This window comes from Lemur catta, chromosome 11 (genome assembly GCF_020740605.2).
Source record: "Lemur catta isolate mLemCat1 chromosome 11, mLemCat1.pri, whole genome shotgun sequence".
Classification (NCBI taxonomy): Eukaryota; Metazoa; Chordata; class Mammalia; order Primates; family Lemuridae; genus Lemur; species Lemur catta.
This window is the reverse complement of record NC_059138.1, coordinates 90,796,112-90,814,914: the sequence shown is the minus strand read 5'-3', so window position 1 is coordinate 90,814,914 and position 18,803 is coordinate 90,796,112. Positions and strand designations below refer to the sequence as shown.

The 18,803-nt window shown below is 45.3% G+C and overlaps 1 pseudogene; it reads left to right on the top strand.

The window, feature by feature from the left end:
- The first annotated feature begins 9,620 nt into the window (after positions 1 to 9,620).
- Positions 9,621 to 10,400, top strand: LOC123647162 (annotated as a pseudogene).
- The last annotated feature ends 8,403 nt before the right edge of the window (positions 10,401 to 18,803 follow it).

Here is an 18,803-nt window from a genome sequence, read left to right as displayed (position 1 = left end):
TGTAATGCTGCGGTCCCCAAGCACCAGGACCCATCCATGGCCTGTTAGGGACCGGGCTGCAGAGCTCCACCTCTCCCCTCCCAACCCCCAACTCCGGTATGTGAAAAAATTGTCTTCCATGAAGCCAGTCCCTGGTGCCACAAACCTTGGGGACTGCTGGCTCAATGGGCTTATCATGCTTGATTTAGACTAATCATTTGGGACAGTCAGAATTTAAGTGTCAGCCATCATGACAAATAGGCTCTTTGGAGGTCACACCTCCCCCACTTCCACTGCTTAGCAATGTCTGCTTCTCTAACCTCCTCTCCATAACGGTGCTCTGTATTTTCCAGTCATCAACACCGTTCTTGATCATTTTTATTTGTATGTTCAATTCATCACATCATTCCAGGTTGAATCTGCTCCTGCCAGCATTTACATTCAATCTGCCTCCCAGTTTCAACCCTGAATCCAAGAATGCTTACCAAACCTACCATGTTCTCAGCACTGGGGTATGAAGAAACGTTTCCTCAGTGATCTCACAGTGCATTCAAAGCAAAGGGACAAACAGATGTGGACAGGCTCCAAGAGGAGGCCGGTTCAGTCAGGGGCTGGGGCACAGCAGGCTGGCCCAGAGCTGGGGCTCAGACACCTCTGGGGGAGAATTCATCCAAGGCAGGGGACACCAGTGACTATCAGGGATACTGTTTGTTGTTTTTTTTCCTTATAATGTCTTTATCTGATTTTGGTATCAGGGTAATGCTGTCCTCCTAGAAAAAATTTGGAAATATTCTCTCTGCTTCAGTTTTCTGGATGAGTTTGTCCCCAATGAGAATTGGTACTATTTCTTTTTTAAATGTTTATTTAACATTAATGGAATTCACCAGTGAAGCCATCTAGGACTGAGGTTTTCTTTGTTAGAAAGTTTTAAAAGCTATGAATTCAAATTGTTATCTATTTCTTCTTGAGAAAGCTTTTGTAATGTGTCTTTAAGGAATTTTTCCATTTCTTCTCAGTTGTAAAATATATAGGCATGAAGTTTTTAATAATATTTCCTTTTTATACTTTTAATATCTGTAGAATATGTAATATTACCTTTCTCATTCCTGATAGTGGTGATTTGTGTCTTTCTTTTCTTTTCTTTTCCTTACTTTTCCTTTTTTTTTCTTTTTTTTGTCCTGATCATCCTGGATAGAGGCTTATCAATTTTATTGGTTTTCTCAAGGAATTAGCTTTTGATTTCATCCATTTTCTCTATTGTTTTTTCTGTTATCTATTGTACTGATTTCTGCTTTGATCTTTATTACTTGCTCTCTTCTACTTACATTGGGTTCAATTTGTTCTGTTTATAGTTCTTCATTTAAAAGCTGAGGTCATTTGAGGCCTTTCTGTGTTTCTAGTATAAGCATTCAGTGCTAGAAATTTAAAGTACTGTGTTAGCAGCATCCCACAGACTTTGATAGGGCGTGTTTTCATTTTCATTTCATTCAAAATTTCTCTTTTGATTCAGTTTAATTTCCCTATTGATTCCTTCTGTGATTCATGCGTTAGTCAGAACTGTTATTTAGTTTGTATGTATTTGGAGATTTTCTAGATGTCCTTAGGTAAGTGATTTCTAATTTTATTCTATTATGGTCAGAGAACACACTTCAAATGGCTTGAATCCTTTGAAAGTTATTGAGACTTGTTTTAATGGTCCAAAATATGATCTAGCGTGGTACATTTTTCATTTGCTCCCTAAAAGAATGTGTATTCTGCAGTTGATGAGCAATGTGGTCTATAAATGACGTCTAGGGCAGGTTGGTTGATGGTGTCATTCAAGTCTGCCGGGCACGTGCTGATGTTCTATCTGCCTGTTCTACAATCACTGAGAGGGGTACTGTACTGAAACCACGCAGTATAATTGTGATGTCTATTTCCTTGCAATTTTATCAGTTTTGCTTCACATCACCCTTATTTTCATTCTCTATATGTAAAGTACCTTCCTTCCCTGGCTGCTTGTAAGATTTTTCTCTCAATCACTGGTTTTGAGCAATTTGATTACCATGTGCCTGGTGTGGTTGTGTGCATGTTTATGCTGCTTCCTGTTCATGTTTATGTTCACTGAGCTTCTTGGATCTGGGGGTTTATAATTTTCATCAGTATCAGAGAACCGACTTTCACTGGTTTCAGCTACACATGTACTAGGCCACTTGAACTTGTCCCATAGCTTACTAGTGTTCTTTCCATTTAAAGCAATCTTTTCTCTCTCTCTCTCTGTTCCATTTTAAAATTTTTAATTGCTATGGCCTCAAGGTCCCCAGTCCGCTTTTGCAATGTCCAGTCTTTCCAGAATCCCATGCAGCATATTTTTTCTCACACATTGTACCTTTCATCTCTAAGAGTCTGATTTGTTGTTTTGCTTTTTAAAACAAATCTTCCACATCTATACTTTTCCAATGTGTAGAATATAGTTATAAACTCTGTTAGTGCCTCTCCCTCCTCAGTACCTAACATCCACATCAGTAATGGAACAGTTTTGATTGATTTTTCTACTTAAAATGGGTCATATTTTTCTGTTTCTTTGAATACTTGGTATTTTTTTAATGGATGCCAGACTTGTGGATTTTACCTTGTTAACTGCTGGATGGCTTCATATTCCAGTAGATATTTGTGAGCTTTGTTAGGGGTCTGGCTAAGTTACTTGCAAATAGTTTGAGCCATTTGACTCTTACATTGGAGATGTGCTAGGCAAGACATGGCAGCTTTAATCCAAGGTTCGTTATTCCTTCTGCAGAGGCAGACCCTTCAGACTAGCCTACCTAGCGCCTCGTGCATTATGAGGTTTTCCGTTCCCGGCCTGTGTGAGCACCAGGCGCTGTTCTGATCCCCTTGGTTTGCCCCTTGCCCAGCCTGGGCAGTTTCCTCGCAGCATCTGCCCAGCACCGGTCCTACTCCGGTGAGCACTCAAGGGGACCCTGGGCGGATGCGTGGAGTTTTCCCGCTGTCACTCTTCCACACGCTCTGGCTGCCTTCGACTCCCTGGACTCTCATCATCACCTTCTGAACTCAGAAGGTTGTAAACTGCTGGGCTTGGCCTAGTTTCCCCACTTTGTGCCACAACTGGAACCCCCTCACACGGTCAACTGGGGCCACGAGAGGGCTCGTGTCATTCATCTTCTGTCTCTCGGGGATGACTGGCCTTGGTTGCCTGATACCAGTGTCATAATTACCATTATTTCATATACTTTTTCCGGTTTTCTTTTTTCTCTTTCTTTTTTGGCTATTTCGGGAAGGTGAGTAAATCCAGTCTCTGTTACTCCCGTCTTGTCTGGAAGCAGTTTATTAAAAAGTAATGATCCAGGAGCTTCCGAGTAACAGAACACGCGGAGGGCTCCTGGAGGGCGGTGTGCCCAGGGAGGGCATGGAAGCTCCACGCCCCTTCCCCACTAAAAACAAGAAGAAATGATCCAGAAGAAATAATTCCACTCCTGGGTAATTACCCAAGATAAATCAAAGAATATGTCCATACAAAGATTTGTACATGAGTATTCATGCAGGTGTATTTGTAATAGCCCCAAACTGCAAATGACACGAATGTCTATCAACAAGGGAATGGATAAGCACACTGTGGCATGTTCATACGATGGAATACTACTCAGCAATAAAAAGGAACTATTGATACACACGACAACATGGAAGCAGCTCACAATACCTATGGTGAGTGATAGAAGCGAGACCCCAAAGAGTTCCTATGGAACTCCATTCATAGAAAATTCTAGGACACGCATGCGAGTGGATAGTGACAGAGAGCAGATCCCTGGCTGCCTGGGAGTGGGCTGGGATGGGCAGGAGGGAGGGATGACAAAGAGGCTCGAGGGAACATTTGGGGGTGATAGGTATGTCCACTCTCTTCATTATGGTGATTTAGTTCCGCAAGTGTATACAAGTCAAATTGTTTAAGTCTGGGCGTTTATTGTTTGTCAAATATATTTCAAAAATGCTTTTTAAAAAATAGTGGCCCTGAGCAAGCTTGGAGGCTGCCAGCCCTATTCCTAGATCAGAGATATGTCTCTAAGAATGAGGGCCACAGGAAAAACTAGAAGAGCAGTAGCAAGACCATGGGGTATTCACAGCTCTGCCCCAGGGTCTTGTCCTCCTCTCTCCATCCTGCCTGGCCCTTGGCCATGGAGACTGTGCAGAGAGCTCGTGCCTGCTTGACCGTCAGCAGGGCACATAGTTGCTTACCTGTCCAGTTATTTTCATAGGACCTTTAAGAACCCCTGCAAGATCAGACAGGGACGCCCTGCACGATCAGCTGGGACTCTGATAGCTATTGCTAACTTGCCCTCTGGATAGATTTTCCCGGTTTACTCTCCTACCAGGAGGGCGGAGGTTTCCACTCCTCAATGGCAGCTCACACCGGGGATTATCTTTCTTGGTCAATTTGAAGGGATAAATTACTACTTGTCTCATTGCTGAAATTCACATTTCTTTGGTTGTTAGTGAAGCTTTTAAATATATATTTGCTTACCTTTTTAAATATATGTAAATTGCCTCTTCATGTATTTGTCCTAATTTTCAGTAGTTTTCAATTAGAATATCTATCCTTTTGTCTGATTTTAAGATACCTTTTAATATGAGAATATAAACTTAAGTACTTTAGTCTATTTTTTATCTTTTAGTTTATGTTGATCAGTAATACTAACTTATAGTAAGTCCTCACTTCCATAAATTCTTGGAAACTGTGACTTTAAGCAAAATGACGTACAGCAGGTCCTTGAATAGCCTCATTTTGTTCAATGTCATTTTGTTGTAATGTTGATGAGAAAAATATTGGTTTTGTTATTCATCATTTCACTTAAAGTGACAGTTTCCAAGAACCTATCGACAACATTGAGGACTTAATAACAATAATAATTACACACACACATTACTGCCTACCATGAGCCAGGCACAGCGCTGAGCCACTGCGTATGGGGCCTCTCTAGGGAGGAGCCCTCCATTCTGTGTTTGCAGCGGTCGCAAACCTTAACATGCTGATACACGTTCTGCGTTTGCGTCCCAGCTTTTACCACTGGCGTTTGCTTCATGGAGCCTTTTTCATCTCAATAGAATATAAATATTGATTTAGTTTTCCTTCTATTTATATCAGGTTTATTTAGAATTTGTTTCGGTGTAAGATGTTTTTCAGTTTTTCCAGACATCAAGGACTTACAATGAGCCTGGTGCCGTACTGAGGTGTCTACAAACCCTATTTTACTTAACCCACAGCGACCAATTTTAGCAGACATTGTGGTTTTATGGGTGAGAGGAGCTAGGGTTCCAAGAAGTTGCTAATTGTTCCAGTTCATGCAACAGTAAATGGGAAACCAGAATGAAAATCCAGGTTTATTTGTTGTCAGACCATTGCTCATAATCGCCCTTGAGAGAGTTCAGATGTGGGACGAGATTCTAACTCCAGCACTTTCCAAAATGGTTCCTCTGCCAGTTGCCCTGGAGCTAGGTATTATTTTGTTTTTTGTTTTATTGAATCTGTCTTGAGGATTAAAAGCCTAAAATCTTATTTTATGGAATTTCTTTTCTACCCATGGAACCTATTTCTGCAAGTTTTCATATAGATTTAATAAAAGCAATGAAAGAGACCAGGATACAGTGCCGATATTTAAATAAGGGTTTTGAAATAAAGTCCCCATTTTGTAAAGTTAACAATGGAATCTTGCTAGATTCATAACTCATTTTTCCTGACTTACTAATTCAACATAAAATGGTTATTCAGACTGAACTTGGAAGTCATCTGGGCTACTGTTTTGAATCCATTTAAAAACCTATGTGCTCAGATCAGAATTTGCTAAGGATATTATGAAATTTGGAGTACGTGCTCGTATTTTTGGATGCTAAGTAGTTTCAAAATGCCTGGTGTCGAGTGCACATTGGTGACAGTGGGTGGAAGCAGATGGATGGGATTGGGATGCCTCTGGCATCATGAACACACTGCGCTGTGGCCTCCCGGGGAACAGCACTGCAGCCTGGGGGAGCGCGGGGGTTGAGGGGGTTGTCAGACCTGGGAAAGATTTTCAGTGTAATCCCTTATTACGTGGAACCCTGGGCAGGGTGCAGGACCATTTCAAAGCACAATTACCAGCCGGGCACGGTGGCTCACGCCTGTAATCCTAGCACTCTGGGAAGCCGAGGTGGGCGGATCCTTTGAGCTCAGGAGTTCGAGACCAGCCTGAGCAAGAGCGAGACCCCGTCTCTACTAAAAAAAATACAGAAAGAAATTATGTGGACAACTAAAATATATACAGAAAAATTAGCCAGGCATGGTGGAACATGCCTGTAGTCCCAGCTACTCGGGAGGCTGAGGCAGGAGGATCACCTGAGCCCAGGAGTTTGAGGTTGCTGTGAGCTAGGCTGACACCACGGCACTCTAGCCCGGACAACAGAGCGAGACTCTGTCTCAGAAAAAAAAAAAGCAAAAAAAAAAAAAAAAAAGCACAATTACCTTATGGAAACATAATGGAGCTTATAATGGAGCTTGCTTCAAAGAGTATTTTAAGAATTGCTGATTCGTGTGAAGTGTGTAACACAGTGCCCAACAGCAAATGGCAACTCTGTGTCCTTGATCTGACTGAAGCTGGTTTGTTATTCTCTGTGTGTTTGTGCATCTGCTGTCCGGAAAGTATCCAGCCATTGTTAATATGACGAGAACATATTACACTGCTGGACACTTTCCGGACAGCCCTCCTACCGGTCACCTCAGAGAGCAAATCGTGGGACTGACAGCCTGATTTGTTTGGGAAATGCTGCCCCCAGTGTCACATCGCTGAACTCCGAGAGCACGTCTTGGGAGACCCGCAGAGGCCAGGGCTGCCGACAGGCGGGTGGCTTGGAGAAGTTTGTCTGTCACTGGAGAAGCCCCGCCCTTCCCCAGCGAAGTCACCGCACCGTGAAATGCACCCTCGCTCAGTGGCGTCTGGTTTCATTCCATCAGCCATCGACTGACAGGCTCTTTTCGTGGATTCCTTCCCCCCAAAACCTTTTACTGCGTAGCCATCCTGCGCAAGGGCCTGTGAAAGATACAGAGAAAGCAAGGCTCACGTCGCTCTTGAAGAACGACTGTCAGCAGGAGGGCAGCGAGCCCCCTGGCGTCCACGCAAGGCAGGCTGCCGGGCCGCTGCCAGGACGTGCTCGCCCGTGCGGGTTAGCGCGGGGCGCCCAGGAGTCACCCAGGAGTCTCACCACCGCTCTTCTCACGCCCCTGCGTGGTTGGATAAGGGAGAGCTGCACTGTGGGGTCCAGCAGTCTTAAAATGAGGCTGCCTTACGGGGGGGGCCACTGTGAGAACCTGTGGGATGACTGTAACTCTGGATACCCTGAGCCCACGATGACGACAAAAATGACAACAGCGATGGTGTCACACATGCGAGCTTGCCCTGAGCAAGGCACCTTACTGGGCCGTTGTAACAAGTTACCACAAATGTAGGGTTTAAAGCAACACGAATTTATTATTGTATGGCTCTGGCAGCCAGAAGCCTGAAAAGGGTCTCACTGGGCAAAAGTCAAGGTGTCCGCAGGCTGTGTTTCTTTGCCATTTCTTTGCCTTTTCCAGCATATGGTGGCTGCCCGCACTCCTTGGCTCTCAGCCCCTTCCTCCTCTCCAAAGCCAGCACGGCAGGTCCAGTCCTGCTCCCATCCCATCACTCTGATGCTCTTTTGCCTCCCGCTGCCACTCATGAGGACCGTGTGCTTACCTTGGGCCCCTGGATGATCCAGGATAAACTCCCTTCTCAAAGTGGGCAGACTGGCAGCCTCGGTCCCAAGTGCAGCCTCCGTCCCCTTTGTCACGTAAGAAGGCATATTCACAGGCGCTGAGGGCCAGGGTGGGGAGGTCTTTGGGAGGAGCCGTTATCCTGCTTCCCACAAGGAGGGGTTAATCTTTTACAAGAACTCTTGAGGGCTCAACTTTCACTAATCCCTTTCTGCAGGAGACGGTGAGCGAGGGCAGGCAGCTGCAGTGGAGAAGGGAATCCTGTTATGCGCCGGTACATTTTCTAAGGGCTGCAACTCCAGCCCACTCTGTGATTACCACCCATTTCACAGATGAGTACACTGAGGCCCAGGGGTGGTCAAGGCTTTGGCCCTACCCTGTCCAAGGACACCCAAGGAGTACGTGCAGGGCCACCTGCAGCCCTCAGTCCTGAGTGGGCTTCTCTGCACCCTGGGCAAGTGCACCTGGGAGCAGGTTCCGTGGGGGAAATTAGTAGGGAACCAAACCACTGGGGAAGACATGAAAGGAACCTTCAAACCAAGCCTCGAGGGACCTTCGCGTGCATTCACCCCGCTGTCACGTGGATTTTCAGCAATGGTGGGGAATAATCGGTCACACTGGCCGTTTCAGAACTTTGAATGTTGCATGTTTTTGGCAGGAGGAGTTGCCTTGAGGCGTTAGGAGGGCTGGATGTGTTGTCTTTCTACAGTTTCTGGCTCCCAGGAGGCTCTGAGAAACTGTGAGCTAATACGAACCTTCGCAAAATAAACACAATTAAAATTTTCTCATAAGCATGAGAGAAGGAGTCCACGAGGTTGTTTGTATAAAAGTGATTTGTTAACTGTGAAATTCTGTGCATACGACTGTCTTGTTCCCACAGCACCTTCCAGGTCCTAGCGGCTCCTCGGCGTCAGGGCGAAGGGGAGCAGCCCGGCCGTGGTGCGGGGCCAGAGCCTGAGACTATCAAATCTGTTCTGTCCAGGCCTGCTGTGAACGCGCTACTCCCACGGGCATTCCTCGACTTCTCCTAGAGGCTGTTACTTCCTCAAAGGAGCCTTTCGTTTCATCCTGTCGTGTAGATTATGTAATCCAATTCTTTTCTTGCTGCACTGCCCAGCTGCCTGGCCCCCTGGGGCCCTGCCTGCTGATGCCACTGGGTGCCTCCCGCTTTTGACCTGCGCCCTGGGTGGTCCTGTCCACTCGACCTGAGGTCCCGTTCCATGCCAGAGGGAGAAAGGAGGAAAACAGGGCGTTCACTGTGAACCTGGTTGTATAGTCACATGTGAGAAAACAAAAAAATCACTTACAGGCCTAATTTTTGTTTTTATAAAAAGCACTTTTTATTGCAAATGGGAGTGAGTTCTATGTTTTTCTGTTTCCCTTTCTACCCGGCCTTTCTCCATTAAAAAACAAAATTAAGACAGTTTATAAAGAAGGATGTCAAGACTACAGCATAGTTAATAAAACTCATGGACGGGAGGCCGAGGACACTGGGAGGAGAATAAATCACTGAAATTAAGCTGCTGGTGGCCAAGACGAAGAAAAGACTCTGGCAGACTCACAGCCTTGCTGCTAGAAACTTCTCCAGCGGACGCACATTCCTGCTGGGTGTCACGTACCCCTTGGTACTCCCAGGCTGCGTGGAAGACGGCAGTGAATGGACAGGCGTAGATTTCCGAGCTCGCAGTCCAGCACTACTTTGAAAAGAAGTTTCTCCTGTGACGCTTTGTAGAGGGGGCACCTTTGACCGAAGTTGGGCAGCAGGAGAAGTGTGCTCTACTTCACATGTTTTGATGCCTTCACTGATACTTGCAATGCCCGCAACGAAGGACAAGAGCCTGACATTGCAAGCTTTTAAGGGAAACGTTCTTGCCCTTTTCCAGCTGGGACCATGGAGAGTGTTAAGGGAAAGAAGAAAAGGAAGGTTCCTGCTGTGCCAGAAACCTTTAAGAAAAGGCGAAGGGATCTCGCAGAGCTGAAGATCCAGTGGTTGAAAAAACTGTTTGCCCAAAAGATGCTTTGAAGGGCGAGGAGGAGGCTTATCTGCAGAAAAGCTGAGCACTGTCACCGGGAATGCAGGCAGACGCACAGAACTGAGGTTCGAATGGCTGGGTGGCAAGAAAAGCTGGCAGCTTCTATGTGCCTGCAGAACCCAAACTGGCCTTTGTCACCAGGATCCGAGGTGTCAGGTGCTGCGGCTTCTTCACCTTTGCCAGGTCTTCAGTGGAGCCTTTGTTAAGCCCAGTGAGGCCTCGCTTAGCCTGCGGGGGACTGTGAACCATACATTGTGGGGGCACCCAAACCTGACGTCAGTAAATGAACTAGTCTACAAGCGTGGTTATGGCAAGACCAGTAAGAAGAGAACTGCGTTGACAGGTAGCAGTTTGATTGCTCGATCTCTGGGTAAATACAAACATCATCTGCAGGGACGATCTCATTCGTGAGATCTGTACTGTTGGAAAACGCTTCAAAGAAGCAAATAACTTCCTGTGGCCTTTCAAATTGTCATCTCCAGGGGGTGGAATGAAGAAAAAGACAACCCATTTTGTAGAAGGTGGAGATTCTGGCCACAGGGAAGACCAGATCAACAGGTGTATTAGAAGAATGAACTAAGGTATCTACCATGATTATTTTTGTAACCTGGTCAGTTAATAAACAGTGACTGCTTTCATATTGAAAAAAAAAATGTAAAATTCCTTGCTTCTGTTCAAAATGCCACTGAGGCATGGAGATTCCTTGGTGCTCATCCACCTCTATGCCAAATGCAAAGCCCCGGCAGGAAGTATAAGCAGAGGAAACCAAAGGCAGAGCCAGGAGAGAAAAGTTTCAGGAAGGCAAGAGCAGAGCAAAGGACTGTTGGGTTATATGTCCAGAAACAGGTGACTCCTGCAGATGTTGGAACCAAAGGCCACACAAGAGGCAGTCCCTAGAACCAGGCTGGCACTGCATGCCTGGGCACAGGACCCAGCTCTCCCACAGCTCCAGCCCCGTCACACAAGGTGGAAAACACTTAAAAAGTGTGGACCCACAGAGAAGGAGACAGAGACATTGCATTGCCAGGATCCACGGCCAGCAAGGAGGCTGGGTCTGAGATCCCGGCAATGACGCTGAGAACAGCAGGCCCAGCACACGTGAAAGCTGGTTCTGTCCTGCCCAGGGGACCAGGAAAGGCAACTGCAGAGCCGCCAGAGAGTGGGGCAGGTAAGAGGAAGAAAGAACAAAATGGAACAAAACAGCAAAATAAAACACCTTCCAACTCAGAACAAGATTACACCCAAAATTCCAAGCTAAGGAAGAAATACAATAAAATCAACAATCAGTATAAGAACTCAATACAAATAAAACTTTTTTTAAAATAAGAAATTATGAAAGAACTGTCATAAGTAAAACAAGAGCAAATAAATTAAAAAGTATAACCCTGACATTATATAAAAAATGTAAGAAAAATTGAACTCTAGACATAGCTGAAGACAGTCAGATGCTGGTATTGAAGCATTTCCCAGGATCAAGCAGAACAAAGAGATTAAAACATGTCAATGGGATAACCCAGGGGTAGATTACGGATTTCCATAGTAATGGGATGGAGAGAATGAGAGAAAATCTATTCTGAGGATAAAATAGCTGCAAAATTTTTGGAATCAAAGAAGTTCGTAAGTCCTCAGATCAGAAGTGCGCCAAGTGTCAAGCAGCCTGAACGATGGTGAGTCCATACCCACAAACCAGGCACAGAAATCACACCTGTGATTCTGTGGCTCATACCTGTGATCCTAGCACTTTGGGATACTGAGGCGGGAAAATTGTTTGAGCACAGGAGTTCGAGACCAGCCTGAGCAACATGATGAGACCCCCGTCTCTACACAAATAAATAAATAATTAAGTTAGCCAGGTGTGCTAGGGCTCCCTGCAGTCCTGGCTACTTGGGAGGCTGGGGTAGATGCGTAGCTTGTGCCTATGAGTTTCAGGCTGCAGTGAGCTATGATTGCACCATTGCTCTCCAGCCTGGGTGACAAAGAAAGACCCTGTCTCAAAAAAAAAAAAAAAAAAAAAAAACAGAAAAGAAAAAAGAAATTGCAGGTGTCACAGGTAAAGGGCAAATGTTAAAAGAGAGGAGAAAAGTAAGATAAAAGTAATGTATCAGTTAGATCACAAAAATTTCTCATCAGATAAAGTAGAGACTAGAGGTTGTGTTTTCAAAGTACCAAGGGAAAATATCTTTTACCTAAAATCCTATACTATCTAAACTCATTCTAGAGTGAGCTCAAGAGGAATGTTTAAGATGTTTAAGGACTGTGCCAATTTCATTGAGAAGAAAAGCAAACCTGCAGAGAAATCACGGTATACAAGACCAATGGCAAGTGCAGGATTTGATAAACTATATTGAAAATTAAATTCATTACTGATTAGAATTTTTTTTGTTAAAATGATAAATTAAAAATCTGAACAAAAATAACCACATGGGATGGATGATGTTCAACAGGTTCTTACAAGACATTATGTTCTCTGCTAAGTGCAGCTGGAGGAATACAATACTGAATGACAATTAAACAAAAAACACGTCTTCATGAATTAAGTATATTTGTCAGGCTATATTATATATATGGTGTACATACTATATTATATATCAATTAAAGATAGCTACCAACAGAATGTGTATGTGCTTAGAAACGAGTAAAATGGCAAGAAAGAATATACAAAACATTTCCAGTAGAACTAAAGCACAAAGAAAACTTTAAGAAGAAAAGCAGAGAAAAAATTATAAAGTAAAAACCAAAAGAAAAGATTGGTAAAATAAGTCCAAATATGTCAGTTATAACAAGAAGTATGATGAATTAAACTGGTTATTAATAAGAGCAAAGTGAAAAGGGAGGGTTCTATTTTAGAATGAGCAGGGGAGGCCCCCTTTGATAAGGTGATGTGTGATCAGGAACCTTGAATGAGGTTCAAGCAAGCTGTGCAGCTCCCTGGGAAAGGGAAACAGCAGGAGGAAGAAACGGCAAGTGCAAAGGCCCTGAGGTGGGAACACAGAGTATGAAGAATAGTGAGTGTTTCCAGAAAGAGAAAGAGAGAGAAAGAGAACATGAGCAGAAGGCAATGAAGTGCAAATAGCAGCCAGCACCAGGTCATGGGGAGTCTACAGACACAGTAAGATTGTGAATGTTATTCTGAGTGTGAGCAGGGAAGGGCATGATCAAATGTATTTTTAAAAACATAACTCTGCTGCTGTGCAGACAAGAAACTTAGGGGAGCCAGAGATGAAGAAGGGGACTGGCTCAAAGGCCACGGAGCAATCCAGGCACAGGGGTGCTGGCTCGTGCTGGGTGCAGTGTTGAGGGGAGGGGCTGCTTCAGAAGGCCTGTTTTAAGGTAGAGCTGTCAAATTTGCTAATGGATTAGACGTCAGGCACAAGAGTCAGGATAGCCCCCGGGTTTCAAGCCCAAGCAACCAACAAAGTGATATATGTGTGACAGAAGAGACATTGTGCATGTGGGTGGGGAAGGACGGAACATCCAGTAAATGGTGAAGAGACAATTGGTTGTCCACACGGAAAGGTATATTAGACTCAGACCTCGCACAATAAAAGAGACTAAGTTCCTGATGTGTTTAAGACCTAATGAAAAAGGCAAAACTTTGATTAAAATACTTTTCTTTTAAAATAAAAGAAAAATAGGAAAAATGACTATTGTCTCATTTATGAGTGGGACAGGCTTTCTTAAAATGCAAAAGCAAAATCCAAAAAATTAAAAGCAAATAAATTTTATTATTTAAGACTTTAAAATTTTTCCCTGAAATAAAAACTTTTAAATGAACTGAGAAGGAAAGCCACAGGGTGAAAGGAGATATTGTTAATACACATAACTGGCAATGAATGAGCACCCAGGATGTACAAAGAGCACCTACAGATCAGTTTGAAAACGGCAAATCCATAAAAACAGGCCAAGGATCTGACAAGGCAAAGGGCAGAAGAGGAAATGGAATGATTAATCCTACAAATGGCAAGACTACTCACACTCCTCCCCAGTCAAGGCAACACGCGTTGAGATAGCATCATCATTTGATACCCATCAGGTTAGCACAAATTAAAGTGTCTGACAACACAAGAGGTAGCCAGGAGTTGAAAAAGCAAGAAAATTCTTATTTTCTTGTATTGTAAGAGAATTGGAAACTCCTACAATCACTGAGAAAAACAGTTTGCAATCCACTGCATGTGCAGGAGTTGTCTGGGCCTCTGCACCACCCTGTGGGTACTGGGGCTTCAGGATCCAGCACGAGTACGCGGGCTACTGCTCTGGCTGTGAATGATGAAGTCGGTCGTCTCTGGGTCAGAAATCTCATGTCTTCAGCCAGCATCCACGAAACTGAGGCAGCCTCACTGTCAAATTTCTAGGTGGGGCAACATCGGCAGGCACTTCACAGTTCCTGGCAGAAGCCACCTAAATATCCATCATCATCATCAGGATGAAATTCTACAATACATATGGAATGGAATACTGTATACTACTTAAATTAAATGAATGTAGCCATATCGGTCAGTATTATTAAACCGAAAACAGAATGATCAGTGGAAAAAAACGTGTTGGAGAATGATGTGTTCCCACAAAAGCTCAGTACTTTGCTATGCAGGGCTTGCGGTTCGGTCCATCTGCAGTAATAACATAGCGCCACTCTCGAAAGGAGAAACGTCCATTGAAGGACAGGGAGGGAGGCGCAGCGGGGCTTCCATGGCCTCCGTGTGTTTTATTTCTTATCAGAAAACACTGACACAGATTTGGCAAAATGTCAGAATTTCGTAAGTGGGAATATGGGTGTTCATTATGTTATTTTTGTACTTTTCTGTACATTTGAAATGTTCCGTAATTTCAAAATGCCAGCGGTACGGGTGCGTCACATTCTGTGCCATCAGCCTGTCCCAGACGCACAGAGTGACCGCACACGTTGTCCATCACATAGGAATTTAGGTTCTCACAGTTGGAAGGTTAATGTTTCCAAAGGTATAAACATGTGTTTTTGTAGGTGGAAACTTCTCTCGAATTAAAACATCCTCTAGACCAGGAGCCTGGGAGAAGCATCATTAAAGGGCCTGTCAGTGAGGAAATCAGAGACACTTTTGTTTAAAAAAAAAAATCCATTACACTCCTAAGGTGAAGGCAGAGGAAGGGCCCGCGCTGTCCCCTCTGTGCCTAATTCCTGCCTCGCTCTTTCTGCGGGGCCTTTGTCCCAGCCTCCTGCCCCTGCCCCAGCCGAATGCGTCAGGAGATCTCCTGTGTGCACAGACTGTGTACACATGGCTTTGATTTGGGAGGAAAGATGAATCACTCCGGGCTGGTAACCTGACCTTCGCCTTCTGCGGGTAAACAGCTGAAAGACACTCGGTGCATTCTCTGCCTTTTACAACCAGGGGAGCAAATAAAAGGGCCCTGGAGGGGCCTGGCTTGAATGGAGGAAACCATTTATCACCTTCAGGGGAAAGAGAATGTAAATAGGTTCAGATTTACTCGCTGGTCCTCCCTTGGCCAGGACAGCCTTAGAAATACTCACCTTGTTTCGGTTAGTGGGTCAGGGGTCAGAGGTCAATAGGGCTGCTCCAGCCAGCTCTCTGTGGCATCACAACAGGCCACACAATGAGACGCTGTTTAAAATCGGAATTCCTTTCTCCCTGAGTAAGTTTCCAAAGCAAAGGGGTCAACCGGTGAGTATTGGTGGAGTCCTCACTATCTGTCTTGCCTCTTGCTACGGAGGACACCTAGCAAATTCAGGTCAGAAAAAGAAAGAAGTCTGCTGCCCCCCGGGGGTTTCTCATGCAGTTGCTGCCTGGGGTGCATCTCTCTAAACCTGAGCTGCTGAGGGTGGGGAGTGGGAAGCACGGGGCAGCAGACTGATCTGCTATGAAATGAGAGTAGCGTAGCTCATTTGAGAGTGAATCAGGGCTGGTGGCCAAACCCTGGTTAACACTGAAATTGGGACATGTCTGGCCAACCAGCAGGCCAGCCTGCCAGGAAGCAGGTGGCTTGAGGGCCTGGGGATTCCCATCAGAAAGGGCACGGGAGAGCCAGGCACACAAGCCAAGGCCAGTAGCACAGGCTGGGCTAGGAGAAGCGATATCCTCAGTGACTATGACAATGGCATGGCCTGTGTTACCATCTGCCTCCCTGAGGCCCCAGCCCCAGCCGACCTGTAGAGTCCTCAGGGTCTGGGCCTGGGGAAGGAGGCTCAGCTTCGGCTCCTCTCATGAATAATCCCGAGCACTAGGCCTGGGGGTGGTGGCAGTGCCTGGGGATGGTGACGTCCAGCAGAATGAGCCATGACTCCCAAAACCAGAGGGGGTGCCAGGCACCTCCACCCAGCCCTGGGCTGCTGACTTCACTAAAGGAGGTCAGAAGGAAAGAAAAAAATGACAAGATCTTTCCTGGTAGTTGATGCACAAATTTCCCAGAGAAATAAGCCAGGCTTTGGGAGGACTTTTGAATTGTCCTCTTGTGATAGCCCATTGAATAAAAACTAGCTAAATATACTTTTGTGTTAATTCTGTTAATATGCATTGTTTCTTAGGTGACAACCAAAGGCAAGGAGTTTGGGTGCCAAATTTTTGTCAATTTTGAGGTCCTCAGTACAGCGTATAAACTCTGTATTGGTTTGCTAGGGCTGCCGTAACAAAGGTACCACAAACCGGGTGCTTTAAACAACAATTTGCTGTCTCAGTGTTCTGGAGGCAGGAAGTCTGAGAACGAGGTGTTGGCAGGGTTGGCTCCTTCTCGGGGCTGTGAAGGAGATGCTGGTCCACGGCTCTCTCCTTGGCTGCGAGTGGCTGTCTTCTCCCTGTGTCTCTTTGCACCAACCTCCCTCTAGGCATTTCTGGGTCCAAATTTCCCTTTTTGTAAGGACACCAGTCACATTGGTTTAGGGGCCCACCCTACTCTAGTATGAACTTACCTAAACTTGGTTGCATCTTCAAAAACCTTATTTCCAAATGAGATCACATTCTGAGGGACTGAGTGTTAGGACTTCAATGTAGACACTGGAGGGCACACAATTCAGATCGCTTTCTAGAATGGTTAAGGCAGTTAAGAATCATGTCAACACTGTATTAGGGCACCATGTTATTGCAAATTCCCTGGCATCAAGTGCCATCTTTAAAAAAAATTCTTATTGATGGATTTTTACAAACTGGTCATTCATTTTCAAGTAAATTGGCCACTTACGAATTGGCTGTTTAAGTCCTTTCACAAAAGGTAACAGTATTTCTCCCCTTCTAGTAGCTATTATTTCATAGTATGCCAACAAGGACAGCCAGCGTTAGAAGCTCAGTAAGCAGACACACTGATCCTTGCAGCATTGCCGGGTCTGTTTCCACCTCACTGTGAACATCTTTCTAGAAGTAACCGTGAGTGTGGTTGGAATAACATGAAACTTAGAATCAGAGAACAGGGTCCAAGTCTCAGCTCTGGCACTTCCTAAACGTGTAATTTTTCCAACCTCTTGAAGCCTTTGCTATCTCACAGGTAAAATGGATCAAATCTTACCCTCTTCACTCAATTTTTGAGGATTAAATGGGATATTAATGTCCCACACTCTGTGCTGTGTTGCAAATTCTCAGTAATACTCATGGGCCCTAGCGCTGCTCTGAAGGACCAGATTCTACCCACGGAGTAAACAGGCCCCGCGTCATTAGGGGAGCCAGATGACCACGAACGCAGGACTATTTGTATGGATTAGCAGGTTTCTGCACGCTGGAGAAAGAGCTTGATCATCTCATTTCTTGTTCTGTGTGTCAGAATCAAATCACACTGAACTATTCATCGACCTAAAATTCAATTACTTGTCATATTTTTTATTCAAGCATTTCCTCCTTTCCTTGGCAAATTTAATTTTTCCTCATTCTAGTGAAGCTCCTTGGCAAAATCAAATCATTGCTCTGTTTTAATCAGAGTAATTCACCAGCGATGGCTGAGGCACCGATAGGATGTGGATTTGGTGGAAGAGTCTTAAGTGGACAAAGGATGGTGCCAGTGTGGCTTTACAATTGTCCTCTATAAAGTGGCGATGTTTTGCCCACACCCCCAAAAGTGTATGGTTACCTATGGCCACTAGAGGACCAAGAAGGCAAGACCCTGAAAGACTACAAATCAGCATATCATTTTCTCAAACGCAAAAGACAACTCTAACTCAATCACGACCTTCCTGCATCTATTCTCTTAGAAGTCAAGGAAACACTATTTATAGAACAATATATTCTATAATCAACTTATCCCCATGAAATAGACTATTTCAAATGAGCCCCATTTCCAGTTTTGAAATGGATCTAATCCCTTTTCAGATGAAGTCTGAGTTCATCACGCACCTGCATCCCTTAGTGCCCGGGGCCCAGGCTGTGGGTGCTCCGGGGCTCCTGCAGGCCCTTCCTTCCCCTGAGCCTCGGTGGCACGCGGCACACGCAGCGGTGCTTGTACTGTGTTCTCCCGCCTCCAGCCGCTGCACTTCATCCGCACCTGCACCCGGGGCGTGGCCCAGTGGTGGGCGTGGCTGGCGGTGGGCGGGGCCGGTGGTGGGCGTGGACTCTGGCTGCTACCAAGTATCTGGCCGAAGAAGGGGTGTCCTCCTGTGTTGAGCAGTCGTGCAGACACCAAGGTTCCTGAGGGCTTGCCACCTCTTTAGAGAGCTTCCCATAGAGCAGGACTCGGGCTGGGCCCTCAGAAGGCCACCTCTCTCTGTCTCTATCTGTGTCTCTGTCTCCATCTCAGTCTCTCTCTTACACCACACACACCCACACGCACACGCACACCCCACGCACTTCACATCTGTCTCTTCCCATAGCCCAAGAGGCACAGAGGGGCATATTTCTCTTTTTCCTTTCTAATCCTCTCCTAAGTTTGCAAAGACTGTGCGTGTGCTTCTATTTTTCTCCTATCTTCTTAATTCCTTGAACGATTTGCTTTGGGAAGTCAAAGCCAGCCTGGTCAGGGGTGGTTGTCACCGTGTGCTGGTTTGTTTGTTGTCGTTGCTTTCCAACCATCATGTCCTTTCTCAGGTACGGCAGGGATCTGGCTGTTTGCTTGAATGAAAGAAGGGAACCGGGAGA